This window comes from Peromyscus eremicus, chromosome 3, assembly GCF_949786415.1.
Source record: "Peromyscus eremicus chromosome 3, PerEre_H2_v1, whole genome shotgun sequence".
NCBI lineage: Eukaryota > Metazoa > Chordata > Mammalia > Rodentia > Cricetidae > Peromyscus > Peromyscus eremicus.
This window is the reverse complement of record NC_081418.1, coordinates 13,528,100-13,546,299: the sequence shown is the minus strand read 5'-3', so window position 1 is coordinate 13,546,299 and position 18,200 is coordinate 13,528,100.

Sequence of the window (18,200 nt, the reverse complement as noted above, 5' to 3'; positions counted from 1 at the left end):
TCCAAAGTCTAAAATAAATATACTCCAGTCTGTATTGTTAAATAAATGCCTAAGGAGGAGACAAAGTCCCTAGCAAGAACATTTCAAGTAACCTGCAGGGACACTCTGTACTCAGGTAGAGGAGCTTAGCTCCCAACGGCAGCATCATTGAGGATGGTGCATTTGGTGGCTCACTTCAGATTACAGAGAATGGAAGCAGGGCGTAGCCACGTGATAGTAAAGAAAGAAAGCCTAGCAAACATGTTCTTAACCAATGGTGAAGCGCAGTCAGGCCTAAGCGATTCAGGGGTGTTTAGTGAGAATGCCATTGAACATCATATGCCACTTGATGAAAAGTGATGAAAAACTCACTTTGTCTCTGTAGATATATAATCCTACTCTAATCATGAGGGCTAAGAAATTTGTTTATCAGGGAAATCCAAAATGAAGCACATTAATAAACTACCTAGCCTGCATTCCTAAACTCCATCAAGGTCACCGAGAGCAAGGGAAGGTTGAAATTCACATCAGAAGAGGCTAAAGAGGGACATAAGGACTAAGTGGAATATGATACCTCAGAAAGTTAACAGAACATTAGCAGAAAAACTGGTAACATCTAAATAAAGGATTTAGTTAACAGAAATACATCAATGATGTAACACTATAAAGGAATTACCATGTAGACATCATGGTATCAGGAGAAACCTTCTTGATGAGGGTTCTGAACAACTCACTGAACTACCTATGCAATTCTTCCATAAATCTTAAACTACCCCAACTCAGAAGTCTAAGTCAATTAGCTTTTTCCTCTAGCTATCATTCCTCCTTCCCATCTGAGAAATACAGCATTATAATAATAATATTATATTTTAAATTAATTTCAGGAGAAGCACTTAATAGAAACTATGACACTAATTGAAATATACACTATAAATGTTTAAAATATTATTAAATTGTGGAGAGATATAATGCATTTCTGGAAGGCACCGTCCAAATCTTACTTTCAAAGATCACCAAAGTAGTCTGTAAAATATCTTTATTATAGAGAAAAGTTGGATTTATGCCAGAAGCAATAAGTTTGGTATAATAACTTTAGACCCACTGCAATGCATTTTGAAAATAATGCATTGCTTATTATTTAACATTCTCTGTCTTTGAAATGGCAAATTTCATGTTAATATCTAAATGTACTAACCTCTCCTTAGACTATTTTTATCTACTTTTCTCCAAAAGCTATTGGGATCACTGCAACATATAAAGTGCTATTCAAGGTTAAAAAGAAAAAAAAATGGGATAAGGATAAAACCTCTATATCACCAAGCAATACTAGAAGACAGAGCTGGAAAAATACTGCACAGACCTGTCAGCCTGGCATCTGCAGGATCCTTTTTGTGTGACTAACCGACTTGATAAACTGCAATTACATTTGCAGGAAAAGGTCCTGGGGAGGAAAGGTATTGACCCCGTTAAAATGAAAAAGTCCCAAGGCACACTTTGAAAGCCATTTGTGGCCATCCGTAAATAATTAAAGTATGAGCCTCGATCCTTTAACTACATAACTCTTGAATTCAGTTTTTGAGCAACAACGTCCTTAAAGTAGATTAATATGTCTGTACGGAGGGCAAAGCAAACAACTCAATAAAAATAAAAATGAACTGTAATATAAAAAATTATACTACTTCAAAATTTAAGGTCAATAGAATTTATTGGTTAATGCTAAAATCGTAACTTTCTGCTGTGACGATCGACTTTACAAGCAATCATTAAACTTATTTATTTCAAGGGGCTGAAGAGACAACTCGGTGACTCAGAGCACTTGCTGCTCTTGCAGATAACCCTGGTTTGGTTCCCAGCACCCACATGGTGGCCCACAGCTTTTGGCAATTACAATTCTAAGGATCTCAGTGCTTTCTTCTGGACTCCATGGACATGCTGTACACACATACAAGCAAACACTCATAATCACAATAAAAATAAATACATCTTTTAAATATTTTAAAATTAATTTAGTGTGGTTTTTTTTTATCAAAATTACACATGTATACAGTTTCAAGAGTCACATAAATATTCAAGGTAAAAAGCAATAATTTTTTGCCTGACTTTATTTCTCTCTTCAGAATTTCAAAACAACCAAATTCAGTTATTTTAGAAGGTAGAATGATATGTTGGTATGTAAGTTTAGGTTTTCATATATGAACACATATATCCTACCATAAGAGTAAACATTTAATTTTTCAATCAGAGGCAGACTTAAAACAGATGGAGAATATCTCTTTCAGGTAGAAGGTATTTGTATTTCAAGAGAGGATAGCTACAATTATGAAGCATAAAACTGATTTAGGAGCTATCTCATCTACCTTTTTCTCTCCCAGCGATGGTCAATGGAAGAGCCAGAACACAAGAGCTAGTCAGAGACAGAGCCTCCTTAGTAGCAGCAAGAAAAAAGTTTCTACTGTCAAAATGAGAGTCTCTGCCTCTGGGAGCTGAAAGAAAAGACAGTTGTATTACCCTTTTACCCCTAAGATGAAAGCAAATAGCTCTACCAAGTGAAGGGACAGGTCTGGCATCCTTGAAGCACGAAGAGCAAATGTTGAGAAAATAGTAGTATCTCTACACGGCATGCCAATCTCTATGCTGCAGAAAATACCCATCTTGAGAAGCATCCAAACATCCCTACTTTCTCCCAGTACAGTCTACATTTCAAAAAGATGCATTGTTGTTACAAATTCTAACTTTAAAATTTTAGTCATCTGTTGGTATATTATTCTTTCACCCTATCCTAATTTGCATATTCTGCACATGTATTACTCCAAATGTATTGTATCAAACTTTTAGTTAGCGAGTATTCACAATTTATGTTCTCATTACTGTATAAATAAATGTCATATAACAAACAGTATTATCATCACATTGTTTCTCCCTCTTAGTGTTATATTTATTACTAGGTCAAGCCCAATTTTATCTTCACTTGCACATGACTTCACCTTTGTTAAAAAGCCAAAATAAGGCTGAGCAGGCCAGTGTAACCCTGAAATCCAAGCATCCAGAAGGTGAAGGCAGGAAGATCAAGAGTTGCAACATAGTGAAACCCTGTCTTTCAAAAATACTGAGAGGGTAGAAAAGTCAAAATAGTCTAACCATTTCACCTTCATGAAGAACTCCTCTTAGGAGATAGGATTTGCTCCAGTCTTAGAAAGTGGTTCTGTAGCTTGCAGTAGTTACTTTTCCTGTCTTAGATCTTCAGTTTCAGAAGTAGTTGATGTCACTACATCATGGCTCGGATAACAACCTTGTCCTAGAATCATTCTCAAGCTCTGTCTTCTGCCTTCGGGTCTTACTCTTCCAAATACTATACAGAAGTGAGGAAGAGCTGCAAAGATGATGAACTACAGGGCACAGGCCGCTGGTTTACCCTTCAGCATCCCTTCCTATGACCAACCAGTACAGGAAGTCATCACTTCTCTCTGGAGTTTGCTTGCAATGTGACACCAGCAAAAGCATCTTTATATTTAGGCCATTCTTCCTTCCCTTGCTCATTCACCTGTTCTTTAATTTCTGTTCATATCTGGCACACAAAACATACCCAGACCCTTGTCTCAGGCTCTGCTCAGAAGGACCCACTCTAAGGTGCGATTTCCCTTTAGTGTTACACAGATATATCTTCCTCCCTTCCCCTGAAATAAGTCAACATTTTACATCCATTGTCTTTCAGCTTTATTCCTCTCCTTCTGTAGACTACATCACCTGTGTCCTGAGTAACTCTTTTCCTTGGAAGTTTGAAGATATTCTCCTATATTTTCTGGCTTCCATCAGTTCTTTGAAGATCACTGCCATTCTAACACATTACATTCATAGTAAATTGATTTTTCTCCCTGAAAGTCTGCAAGATAATTTTATCATTATTCTGGAGTTTTATAGACATGAACACAGTCTTTGTATTCACACAGTCAGAAAATTGAAAGAAAGTTCTAGAATCTTGTAGTATTATTATTAAAATGTACTTAATGATTTCCTCTCCTTCCTTTCCTCCCATTTTGGAACTTCTCTATTAACAAATTATTTCAATGGGCCCTGTAGTTCACTGTGATTTTTTTGGTGGTTATGTTTACTTCTTTGTTTTTAAATGTTCTAACATCTGAGATATTTCTTCAGTTTTCCTCTTAATTTTTTACTGGCATTTTTAACATGTACATCACACTTCTGTCTTTTGAATAATAATTTTATGAAACTAAATGTTGTTCATTACATTAGTTAATTCTCTATTGCTATGATAAAATACTGTGACAAAAAGCAATGTAAGAAGAAATAGTTTATTTTGTATTATGATTACTGAGAATAAAGTTCATCCATGGTAGGAAAAGCATGACAGGGTCAAAGGAGCAGGAAGCTGTCTGATAACACGCATTTTTCACACATAGGAAACAGAGAAAACAGGAGATAGGGTGAGGCTACAATCCCTCAAAGCTGCCCTTCAGGGATATAGGTTCTCTAGCAAGGCTCCATGACCGAAAGGTTCCATCATCTCCTCAAAGAGCACCACTAATGGAAGAACAAGTTCAAATACATGGACTTATGTGGACATTTCTCATTCAAACCACCACACTCATGGTGTCATCATCTATCCCTTTCTATGTAATAGAAGCTGGGGTAAAATAGGTTTTTGCTTCATTTTGTTTGGCTTTCATTTCCTTCATGAAGTCCTCAAAGCTGTCGTTACTTTCAACTTAATGTAAGAAACCAGAAAACTGGTTGAGAGCCTCTTTTGAGCATGGAGTTTTCTGTAATGTAAGCACTTTGCAAAGTCATTTTTTCTTTAATGGATACAAGTATACAAGGACCATAAGGATAATAAGAATTCAGTGCATAGGAAGAAAGAAAAGATAGAATGTAGAAGAGCCCAAACAGCTAGAGCAGTCTCTATGTATTTTATTTCATAAAAGAGAGGTGGTGTCTCCAGATCTGGCTCATTGTGATCAGGACATAGAACCCAGAAACACAACGGCCAGAGCTCAGGAGAACACAGACTATGTGATTCCAGATGAGGTTTGGGAGCTAAGGGTAAGTGGGGTTCCTTAGGGGCAGAATGTGGAAGTTAGCTCTTATCCTCCAACATTTCTGAAACTACAAGGGTCTGTTGATTGTTTTTACAACCACTGGTATCTGGGGTAAGCGACAGTTGCTTTGCTGGCTTCCAGGAACTTGAGTTCAGTTTGACCCTTGAGTAACTAAAACGTAAATCTGGGTTTTTACTTTCAGTCTGACTAATGCCAAAGTCTCTATTGTCTCATTTTTATGCTATGCTGTCTCTGTAAAACATTGTAACAGCTGTCATAAATGGATGATATGTATATCATAAATTCATCTCAAATAAGTTGTAAAATGTAGTTCATAATACTTTGGTTGTGGGCTAAGATTAAATTGGTGTCAAAAAGCTCAGTAAAAATGGATGCTAAAGTCAAAAGGATGAATGTAGGTATAATGGCTGTCAGTTGCCCATCCTATACCTGAATTATACACAGACTAGAACATAAAGTACATTTAATATCTTTTGTGGTAACTCATAAATCTAGCCAAGACAATATGAACTTAATACATTTAAAGCATGCAGTTGGCCCTCTGTATTTAACGGTTCCACATCTGTGGATTCAGATAAAAATAATTGAAAAAAATGAATCTATACTAAGCATGTAGAGATAGTTTCCTCTACATTGATACAGTATAAAAACTATTCAAATAGCACTTACATTTTATGAGATACTGTAAGAAATCTAGATATGACTTAAAGCAAAGGAGAAAAAACATTTAAACTCTATCAAATATTATACCAATTCATCTATGCTTTGAGATGACTGCAGATCCCTCCATCCACAGGGCTCCTAGACTCAATCCTTCATGGGTGTCAGGGCACAGCTGTACTGAACTATATGAGGTAACTGAGAAATTGTGGGTATAAAGTATTAAAATCATAGATCCCTTTCCTTTTGGAGTCTATTTGAAAACGCAAAACTCATGTGAAACTTGCAAAAATATTACATTCTCTTTTAGAAGGCCTGAAATGCATATAAAACAGCATAGCTCAGGAAAAGATAGTTACAGGTAGCTGGTTGTGTGCAGGAGACTATTCTCAAACACTGTCTGAAGAGTTACTCAGCTATTAGATTGGCAATATAGAAGGAATTAGCAGGCTTAGTCATTAGGTAGAGATCTCAATGGCAAAAAAACAAGGTAGATGCCCACATGGGATGTTGCAGTACAGTAAGGAAGTGAAATAGCAAGAAAACTTCTCTGGCTAGAGCCAGGGCATGTGACTCTACAGGAAGAGAAGAGAGCGAGGTGGTTAAGCTAAATATCTTGCATATGAATCTGTCTTAGTTTGAGTTTCTGTTGCTGTGAAGAGACACCGTGACCACGGCAACTCTTATAAGGAAAATATTTCATTGAGGCTGGCTTACAGTTTGGAGGTTTAGTCCATTATCTTCATGACAGGAAACATAGCAGCATGCAGGCAGACATGGTGCTGGAGAAGGAGCTGAGAGTTCTACATCTGGATCTGCAGGCAGCAGGAAGAGGACTGAGACACACTAGACACACTTCCTCCAACAATGCCACACCTACTCCAACAAGGTCACACGTCCTAATGTGCTACTCCCTGAGTCTATGGGGACCATTTCTATTCAAACCACCACAGGATCAATGCCAGAAATGTCAGTAGGAAGAAGAGACACTTACAAATGCCAATGGAGAAATTGCAGTATGCTTGAATTAAGGAGGGTAGAAATCACAGTCTTTCTTTTCTGAAGGAATGATGCAATGAACTCTCAAATCGAGGAAGGGTAATCAGAAAGTGATGTACAGGAAGATGTTAAGAAGAAATGTAAAGAACCCATATGGCTGATAAGATGTCAACTAGATGATAGGCATGGGAACCTGGGCTTAGTGTTACGTGTCCTGGATACAAGACAGCAGAGTAATAGAGAAAGGAATATCCAATATCTACAAAGGAAAGATTGGAAAGATTTAGAGCAGGTAAAACACAGGGAGTTTAAAGCCCTCAAATTTTCTAAGTCACCAGAAATATTTGTGAAGCTCCATATTTAGAATATAGATTATCTTAGTCACTCTCATTGACTAGGCTTCATGCCCTGTTAATTTGAATCATTTTGATTCTTACCTAGTTCACGGCTCTCTGTCTTTTCACAAAGGATCTAGGGACTTGTCTAATCATTACATTTTGGTTAATATTTGTTTTAAGAACAACTTGGAAAACTAAACCAAGCCTGCTTAGAACTAAAGAAATATGGTCAAACAGAAATAAATGTAATTGCTTATAATTTTAACCATCTAATGTAAAAAATAAAAAGCATGCTCTCATAATTCAACAGAATGTATGTCTTAGTTAGGGTTTCTATTGCTGCAAGAAAATTCCATGACCAGAGAAAATGTTAGGGAGGAAAGTATTTATTCTGCTTACACTTCCACATCTCTGTACGTCACCAGAGGAAGTCAGGACAGGAACTCAAGCAGGACCAGAACCTGGAGGCAGGAGCTGATGCAGAGGCCATGGAGGAGTGCTGCTTACTGGCTTGCTCTCACATGGCTTGCTCAGCCTACATTTTTATAGAACCCAGGACCACCTGCCTAGGGATGGCACCATGTACCATGGGCTGGGCCCTCCGCCATTGATCACTAATTGAAAAAATGCTTTACAGCTGGATCTCACAGAGGCATTTCCTCAACTGAAGCTCCTTCCTCTCTGATGGCTCTAGCTTGTGTCAAGTTGACACACAAAACCAGCCAGTACCATGTAATAATAGATATTTGTTTATAACTTACTTACATTAATAATATAGTCATTTATAAAAATATGTCGAGCACATGCTTTCACCAGTCACCACAGTAAATGCTGAGGACAGAAACGGTGGTAAGGTAGTCTCCCTTCCTAGAGGGTCACAGGTTGGGCAAAGGGAACCATCAGATTACACAGCTGCCTGTGTTACATCAGTCAGTGGAGAACTGAGTTAGGTGGGATTCTGAGCACTAGCCACAATTAACGTTTATTTGTCACTTATTATTTGAGTGAAATTAACTTTGGCCTTTTACCCCTGAATCATTTATTGCTTTTCTTTTTCTCTCAACCCCAATATTCAATTCATTAGCAAATCTCATTGGCTCCTGGTTCACAGTATATCCTAAACATGGATGTGCCTGACTCATTCCAGTGCTACAAACTAATTCACGTTCTAACCGTTTCACTTATCTTCCTGTTTCCACTCTTGTCTCCTAGAAACTCTTCTTCACTCAACAGCTACAGTGTGTTTTTAAAATTAAGTAATATCATCTTGATCCTCTGATCAAAGCCTACAGCCCCGTAAGGAACGCAAACTTCTGATATTGGCCTAAGAAGTACACTGTGGATTGTCCTGAACTTCCTTTGTGTGAATCACATCGTGAACACTCCTCAACAACCAAGAACACATTCACTCTAGAGACCCACACTTCCTGCCTCCCTCATAGTATGTAGTCTTCTGAGGTTGTCTCTACCGCTTGTTTTGGGATTACATAGACATCATTCAATGTAGATGGATTTTTCTAACCAACCTGTAAGAAGTAGTATGCCCCATCAATCCTCAATCACGTTTTATTTCATTATTGACTATCATTTGTCTCTATGTGAGAATGAAAAAAAATGCCACAACAGCAAATATTCAGTACATTTACTCATCTATACTATTCCTAGAAGTTTATCTGATATATATAGAATGTCCACAATCCGAATCTGGTGAATTAGGGAGTCAAACATGACTGTTGATTTCAGCCTACCTAAGTGAGTAAATAAATTGGATGAATACCAAAGTGTTACCCCGACCCTCACAATAGCCACTGAGTCTTTTGAATATAACCCCTCTAAAGGTTTCAGAAGTACATGTGTTACTATTTTTCATTCTAACCTTTAAGTAGGATTTTATAGAGATTTTGAATTTGAAAGGTTATGCAAGTCATATTAGGACATTTTTAAGACAGAAAAAAATATGCTTTTATAAACTAAGAAACTTAGTTCTTCATGCTTTGTGAAACTCATGTAGACACTATGCAAAACTCTGTGCTCCTCCCTTCTTTTAATTCTTAATATTTCCTTTTAAGTCATGTTACATACATGTCTCTAGAGCATCTGCATGTCTATGCAGGTGATTGTATTCATATTGTTTTAGAGATGCATTGTAATGTACTTTGGAAACGTATGTGGCCTGTCATACCTCACCCAGGCTGAATGTTGAGAAATACAGTGGCAAGACTAGTCACGAGCTCAGATTCTGCCTGAAAAACTGCCTCAATTTGAATACCACCTTCTCAGGCTTCCTCACTTCATGGAAACAATTTCTTCAGGCCTTAGCTTCCTATCTGGCATATCAAATCAATAGGCTTATTATGAGAACTAAATCATGGGATACAAGTAAATTGCTTAAAACAATACTTCGCAAACATTGAACAAATAGAAACAATAGCTGTTAATATAAAAAAGTAAAACCCACATGTGACACACATATGAACATTTCAAATGTTTACCAATATAAGAAAGAAGTAGTAATATTCCATAACTTCCTTTATTATATAAAACATTGGCTACGTCTCTCTCTGTCTCTGTCTCTGTTTCTCTCTCTCTTCTTCCTTCCCCACCTCCCTCCCTTTCTCCCTCTCTTTCTCTCTTTGTCACTATCTCTGTCGCTCACTCTGACATGTGTGCTCACTCTCATGTGTGTGTGTGGGGGGTGCCTTATGCATTTGCACATGGGTGTGTACATGCAGAAGTTAGGATAGGACAGTGAGTGTCTTTTTCTATTGCTCTCCGCCCCACTGTCATGAGGCAGGGTCTCTCACTCACTGGAAGCTTGCAATTTCAACTAGGATGCCCAGCCATGAAACTGTCAGGACCTATTTATCTCTGTCCCCAATGCTGAGAGTAGAGCCACGCAGGGGTCAGTTTTTACATGAGTACTAAAATTCAAATCCAGGTGCCCACACTTGCAGAGAGAGCGCTCTTACCCACTGAGCTGTCTCCCTAGTCCCATAACTGGATAATTTTCAATTTCTTCTTTTATAAGTAGTACATTTAAACCCATTATTTAAAGAACAATCTACAATATGCAATTAGTTACTTACATATTTACTAAAGTTATTTCTCTAATTTTCAAACATTTATAAAAGTATTATTTTATACTACACAGAGGTTTAAAATTGTTATATTGAATTACCAGGTTATACTTTAAGTATTTTCAATCTATTTCTATATAGTCTCTAGAATTTCATGGTTTGAGATTCTACATTAATCTCATTATCTGAAACTTACTTGAGTAGGCAGTGATATTTGAGTATTTATTTTGACTATCCATGGAATCTATTTTTGCACAATAATTTATTTAAATTCCCACTCATACTTTTACATTATTTCCTTCATGCTGAATTTGTATGTGTACTGCTGGAAAGGAGGCTCGGAAGCCAAGAGTGTTTGTTGCTCTTGCATAGACCCAAGGTTGGTTCCCAGCGTGCACTGGGCCTCTCACAATTGCCTGTGACCCCGGCTGACCTAACTTATACTTTCCATACATGCACACATCCACACACATACCACATGAAAACACACAATTTAAAGTAAAGTTTTAAGGGGGGCCAGAGAGATTCCCAGCACTAAGTAGCTCACAGCCACCTCTACCTCCTGTTCCAGGGTATCTGATCCCTTCTTCTGACCTCCACAGTGACCAGGCACCCACGTGGCAAACAGACATACATGCAAGAAAAGCACTGATACACTAAAAGTAAATAAGTATATAAATTGAAAAAAATAAAGCCTAAATTTAAATGTATTTAAGTATTTGTATATTTATACATGTTTAATTACATAATATTATAATTAAAAACTATATGCTAAAATGCTAATTTTATAAAATTTGTTAAATATATATAAATGTATAAATAAGTTAATAAATATATTTGAGATGATTTAACACTGAATTTTTTGTGTATGATTTTGTGTTTTTATGGGGGTTTTTTGGTTTCTTTTTTTGGTCTGGCCAATTGAAACTAAATATTTTCCACATATAAAATCCCAATTAAAGGTAGAAAGCGATGTGTGAGAGCAGTGTTTACGGCTGCAGATGCTCCCACAGCTCTAACAGATCCATGGACCTAATGTGATTGTGCACGAGCCTCTTACAAATGTCTCCGCTCCGATAAGCTGGCGAGGTACAGTACCACAAACAGAACAATTAGGACCATCAGAGTCTAGCAGCTTGTGAATTCTAATCCTCTTCTCTAGCCATTTAAGCTGTTTTACCGCGGCCGTTTTTTAAAGTCTATGCTTTAACACAGAGAAGGGTGTGAGGTCTCGTGAGTTATACATGGACTTGCTGCTCATCACTTGCCCTCTCTGATTTCAATGAACCTGAATTTTTTTAGCCAAATGAATTTAAGTATCATGTCTTGAATCCGTTTCAAAGTAAGTATGCGAATATGATTTTATGCCCTTCTGTTGGTGTAGGGGGCTACTAACCACTTATATAGATAGGGGAGATAACTGCAGGAAAACTGTAAAAGCATCACTAGGAATCAGTCTGATTCTGGGAACCCAAGAAAGACATCAAGGCTGAGGCCGAGGATCCTTCCGAGGGGCTGGAGATAGTTCAGAGATAAGGAGCACCTGCTGCTCATGCAGAAACCCTGGATTCAGTTCCCAGCACCCATGGGGTGGCACACAACCATCTGTAACTCCAGTCCTAGGGGATGATTCCGTCTTCTGGCCTGCATCAGTACAGAATGCATATGGTGCATATATCTTTAAAAAACAAATAAACAAAACCAAGAAAACAACAACAGCAAAAAGTTGTTTGGGAACACTATAGAAACCTTGGTGGGATTGGTGAACTGTTAACAGTTTTTTCCTTCACTGAGCATTATCCATTTAAGTTCCTTTGACAAATTCTTCCTAGCCAAATCAACTACAATGAGATAAATCTAGCTTATACATTATTTTTTATGACATGTAAAGACCAAACCTAAGTCATGAACTTCTGGTTTCTTTTTGTATTGAAATAGTCTCAGTGTTTTTAGTATATTTATACACAGCAGTATGGACTATTCATCTTTTCTCTCTTTTTCTTCCTGGTTTTATGACTAATTTTTTAATGAAATTTTGTAATAACAAAAATTTTTAAAAGTCTGCTTGGGTTATCTCTTCATTGAAATTCAATTTTATTGTTTTTTTTAAAATGCATTTTTAATTTAAATAGAATTCCAATACTTTCCTCTTCCCATTTCTCCCTGCAGCACTTTCCTGGTGACCTTGCTCAAACCCCTCTCACGTCTATCTCCTATTCTTCATTTGATAGGCTCTTCCTTTGAGTGTTACTATTACACACACACACACACACACACACGCACGCACGCACGCACGCACATGCACACACACGCGCACACACGCACACACACGCTCGCGCGCGCGCGCACACACACGCACACGGACACGCACACGCGCGCGCACACACGCGCGCGCATGCACACGGACACGCGCACACACACATACGCACACACACGCACACGCGCGCACACACACACACATACAAATATATAAATACAACCTATCAAGTCAGTTTTTGCTGTTTGTGTCCATATGGCTTCGGGACTTACTCCTCGTTGTACAGTCATAAAGAGAGCTCATCTCTGGAAAACCTAATTCTCCTTTCCCAGGAGTTATTAATTATCTGTTGTTCTTTGTCTAGGGGTGCAACCCCATAAGGTTTGTCTCCTTCCTTGTTAATATGTCCATTGACAATGCAATTGTTCCAGTTTTGTTTCTGCAGTCATTTCTATATTTCTTGATTGTGTTGGATAGTTTTATGTCACCTTGTCACAAGCTAAAGTCATTTGAGAGGAGGGAACTTTTTAAGAAATGGCCTCTATAAAATATGGCTCTAGACAAGCCTGTTGGGTATTTTCTTAGCTAGTGATTGTTGGGGGAGAGCCCAGCCCATTGTGGGTGGTGCCATCCTTGAGCTGGTGGTTCTGGGTTCTATAAGACAAGTGACTGGCAAGCAATGAGGAGCAAGCTAGTAAGCAGCACCCTCCTTGGCCTCTGCATCTGCTCCTGCCTCTAGATTCCCACCCTGTTTGAGCTCCTGTCCTGACTTCCTTTGATGATGAACTGTGATGTGGAAGCATAAGCTGAATAAACCCTTTCTTTCCCAAGTTGCTTTGGTCATGGTGTTTCATCACAGCAATAGTAACCCTAACTAAGACACTGGTATTCTGACGCTTACAACCTTTCTGCCTTCTCTTCTGTCATGCTCCCTGAGCCAGAGATGCAGGAAAATGAAACCATAAAATGTTTAGGTAAATGGATAGACCTAGAAAAGATTAATGGAGTGAGGTAACCCAGACCCAGAAAGAAATGCTTCCTGATCATTTTCATCTATGGTTCCTAGCTCCAAAAATCTCAGATGAAAGTATACAACATGGAGTAACCACACAAACCAGGAAAGTATAAAGTGACCATAGATGTGTGGACATGGAAAATACAAAGTGACTATAAGTATGTGGAGGATAAGATTCAACTTGGGAGAGGAATTGTGGGACAGAGGTGATATGAAGAGTAAATCTAACTCATATCTTTATACCCACAAACAACTGTAACAACCACCTATTATCAAAGAAACCTTGGTTTATAGCAAACAGAAACCATCATGGAAAACCCCAAATGGACACCATGCAGAGATCAATGAATTGTAGGGAGTCTAGCTCCAACAAATTTATCTATATCACAATTCCTTCATCTTTAATAAATTCTTAAAACAAGAATAGACCCCACATTTTAAAAAGTAGAGAATGTGCTTTAGTGCTGTGTGATATCTTTCTGTATGCTGTGAATATATGTGGCTCCCACTGGATAATAAATAAAGCTGTTTTGGCTTATGGCAAGAAAGCTTACAGCCAGGCAGGAAATCCAAGCAGATATGTGGGAAGAAGAAAGGAGAAGGGAGAAAGATGCCAGCTGCTGCCAAAGGAGCAGCAAGATGCCAGCAGACCTGTAATGCCATGGCCATGTGGTATTATATAGATTAATAGAAATGGGTTAAGTTATAAGAGCTAGCTAGCAAGAAGCCTGCCACAGGCCTTACAATTTGTAACTGAGTGATTTTTTTCTTCAAGACAGGGTTTCTCTGTGTAGCTTTGTAGCCTGTCCTGGAACTCACTCTATCTCCTAGGCTGGCCTTGAACTCACAGAGATCCACCTGCCTCTGCCTCCCAAGTGCTGTGATTAAAGGTGTGCACCACCACTGCCTGGCTCCTGAGTGATTATTTTATAAGTGGCTGTGGGACCATGGGGCTAGGCAGGACCGAGGGGCCGGGTGGGACCCTAGGGACCAGGTAGATTGGAGAAACCTTCCTGCTCCATATGGTGCCCAGTGTGGGGCAAGAGTTTCCACCTAAAACCTGAGAGAACTTAAAAAGAGTTCTAAAACTGAGCTAAAAACAGCTTCCTGTTTCAGGTCTCATGCAGGACCAAGGTATAGAGTTGTGTCTACTGGTGGACTCCCATAGTCTCTGATGAGCTGTGCTGTGATATAAAGAAGCTTCTCCCAGCCAATACCTGCAGGCTTGGGAGCACAGCCACAGACTTAAAAACACAGTCATACTATTTAATACTACTTTCCAGAATTGGAGAGGTAAACACGACTCGGTATCTGCACCATGTTGAAAAACCTAGTAGGGTGGAGTCAGCAGCCAAGATTGATGCTGTTCATCCTAGCCATGCAGTTTAACAATTTAACATCTCTCTTTGTGAGAGAAAGATTATAGATACACAAAAGACAGATTCAGATGGAATAAACCTCTAAACAGTTTACAATATGTATAAAAATATACATAGGCTTGAAAGAGAGAGGAAAAGGAGGATAGAGTGTTATATAAAGAAATAGTTTTAAAATTAAAATCTTTAAAGAGACAGTAAAAGTAACATAAAAATAAACCACATAAAGATGTATATTACACAGAAAGTCTGGATTATATTAATAGTCTTTGGGATTTTTTAACTGCAGAAAAATATTTGATTGTAAAGGCTACTAAGTTAAACCAATATGTATATTTTAAAGATATCTTGACTTCAAAATTTGTATCTAAGAACATGTTGCTTTGAAAAAAAGGTGTTGCATTTGTTTCCACAGAAGATGAGAACCTGTGGATTGCTTCCAGGCTAATATGGTTTGATCAACCAAGACCCCCAAAAGGTCTCCAATGACACCACGGCCCAGATGATCCAACATCCAAAATCAGCTTCAAAGCAACTGGCTGAGATGATCCATCATCACAGACTACTACAGCCAAGATTTAACTATAATTCTTAATTTTCTCAGGATCCCCATGAGATTGCCAGCACCCCCAATCAGCATGAAGTAGTAAGAGAAGCTCTGCCCAAATTCCCAAAATATTGTTTATGAATGTTTATTTTCATTTAAAGGGAGTTGATCATAAATACAATCTCTTTCTAAAGAAAAAAAGGGAACATTATAGATATCATAGGATGAAAGGGTAGATTGATGAATCTACTTTTAAAGAGCAACAACTTGTTTAAAATGTCTTACATTGCTGAGCAACAACTTGTTTAAAGTGTTTTACTTTGCTATAGATTTTAGTTTATTACAAATTTAAAGTTAATTTTGTTATACTGTATGTATATTTCTACTCTTGTTTAAGGTGTTATGTTTATGTAGTTCATTTAAAATTGTAATATATAATTATAAAATACAGATTAATAATCATCTAGGATAATCAAACTTATAGTCATGTTAATTAAGTTTTTTTAGGTATATAAAAGTATATTTCAATTAGGTAAACTTCAAAGACCTACAGAATATGGCATTTAAAATGTTTTAAAACTTAGACTTTCTGGACAATGAGATACATCTGCTCCTGGCAGCACCAATTTACTTTGAAGAAGACGATGGGCATCAAAGAAACTCCATATGGAGTTTGCTTTCCTTATGGCAAAAGTTAGCCATTTGGGCAAGAAACTGTTATTGCCTAGATTGCTTGACAAAATGTATCAACTGGACATGCAGGACTCATGGAAAAATAACCACTAAATTTTGCCAAAACAAGGCAAGACGGTCCTTAAAGTTCCTGCTTCACAGAGGAGACTGCCAGAAATTCTACAGGACACAAGGAAAAGCAAGTGAGAAACTCTAGGCCTGTAGGCTGAAGATGGATGTCCCAACGTTCCAGAGGACCTTTGGACAACTGTCTAGGCTACCAGATGTCACTGTCATTTCTAGAGTTATGGAAATTGCTTACAATGTTCTTCCTATTTACTTAGGTAATATTATATACTTCTGGGGTCTTTGATGTAGTTGAAGACTATATAGTTATAATTTTCCTTGGTTGTGACAAAAGATAAATTAAATATGAAAATTTAGACTCACAAAATAATAGAATATTTTCTTCAATTTTGTTAAATACAAATGGACTAAATAATGTAAGTGTGATTCTTGCTTGATAACAGTTTGTTGTATCTAATTTTACTACATTAAAGTTAAAATCTTCCTTTTTGGTTAGCTAGAAAAAGGGAAGTGCTGTGGCATGTCTTTCTATATGCTGTGAATATGCGTGGCTCCCTTTGGATAATAAATAAAGCTGTTATGTATTATGGCAAGAAAGCTTATAGCCAGGTGGGAAATCCAAGCAAATATACGGAGAGAAGAAAGGAGAGGGGAGATAGACGCCAGCTGTCACCAATGGAGCAACAAGATGCCAGAAGATTGGTAATGCCATGGCCGTGTGACAACATATAGATTTATAGGAATGGGTTAATTTAAGATGAAGGAGCTAGATAGCAAGAAGCTGAAGCTTTATGCCATGAGGTCTTTGATTTATTTGATTTTGTGCAGGGTTATAGATATGGGTAAAATTTCCTACTTCTACAAGTGGACATTCAGTTTTCCTGGCACCACTTGTGGAAGATGCTGTCTTTTTCCAGTGTGTGTTTCTGACATCTTTGTCAAATATCATGTGTGTGCTGGATAGGCTTGTGTCAACTTGACAAATAAACTAGGCTTTTCTGAGAGGAGAAAACTTCAATTGAGAAAAATATCTTCGTAAGATCTGGTTATGAGGCATTTTCTTAATTAGTGATATATGAGGGAGGGCCCAGCCCATGGTGCCATCTCAGGCTGGAGGTCCTGGGTTCCATAAGAAAGCAGGCTGAGCAGGCCACGGGGAACAAGCCAGTAAGCAGCACTCCTCCATGGCTTCTGCACCAGCTTCTGCCTCTGGGTTTCTGTCCTGTTTGAGTCCCTGTCCTGATGTCCTTTGGTGAAGAGCTGTGATGTGGAAGCTTAAATCAAATAAACTCTTTCATTCTCAAGTATCTTTGGTCATGGTGTTTCATCATAGCAATGGTAATATTAACACAGGGTAGCTATAATTTTTGTGTGCTCATATTTGGATCTTCTATTTTGTTCCATTGATCTACACGTCTGTTTTTGTGCCAGTATCATGGTGTTTTTATTACTCCAGTTCTGCACTATACCAGAATTCTGGTATGATAACCCTGCCAGCATTATTCTTTATGCACAAGGCTTTCTTGACTATTTGCAGGTCTTTAGTGTTTCTTTATGAACTTCAGGATATTTTTTTTTTCTGTGAAAAATATCAGGGGATTTTGATTAGGATTGCATTGAATATGTGAAGTGATTTTGGTAGAATGAACATTTCAGAGTAGAGCCTTGGTTTCTGTTTAAATAGATTTATTACTAGATATTTTATTTTTTTCAGGCTTTTGTGAATGAAAGTATGCCCATAATCTTTCTCATAATTCTTTTTATTGAAATATATATGAAAGCTACTGATTTTTGTAAGTAAATTTTGTACTCTGCCACTTTGATAAAAGTGTTGATCATTTCTAGAAGTTTTCTGGTGAAACTCTTGGGATATTTTATGTATAATATCATATCATATGCAAAAAAGGATAATTTGACTTTTCCTTTTCCTATTTTACCCCTTTTATTTCTGTTTTTGTCCAGAATAATGACACCAATTGACATGCCAATGTGGACAGAAGAAATTCCACATGATTTCTCCTCTAGATGAAGAGTGACAGATGGAGAATCAGTTTCCTGCAATGATAATCTCCTGCATAAATGTCCAATACCAAGTGGTCAGCTCTGGACACTTGTACA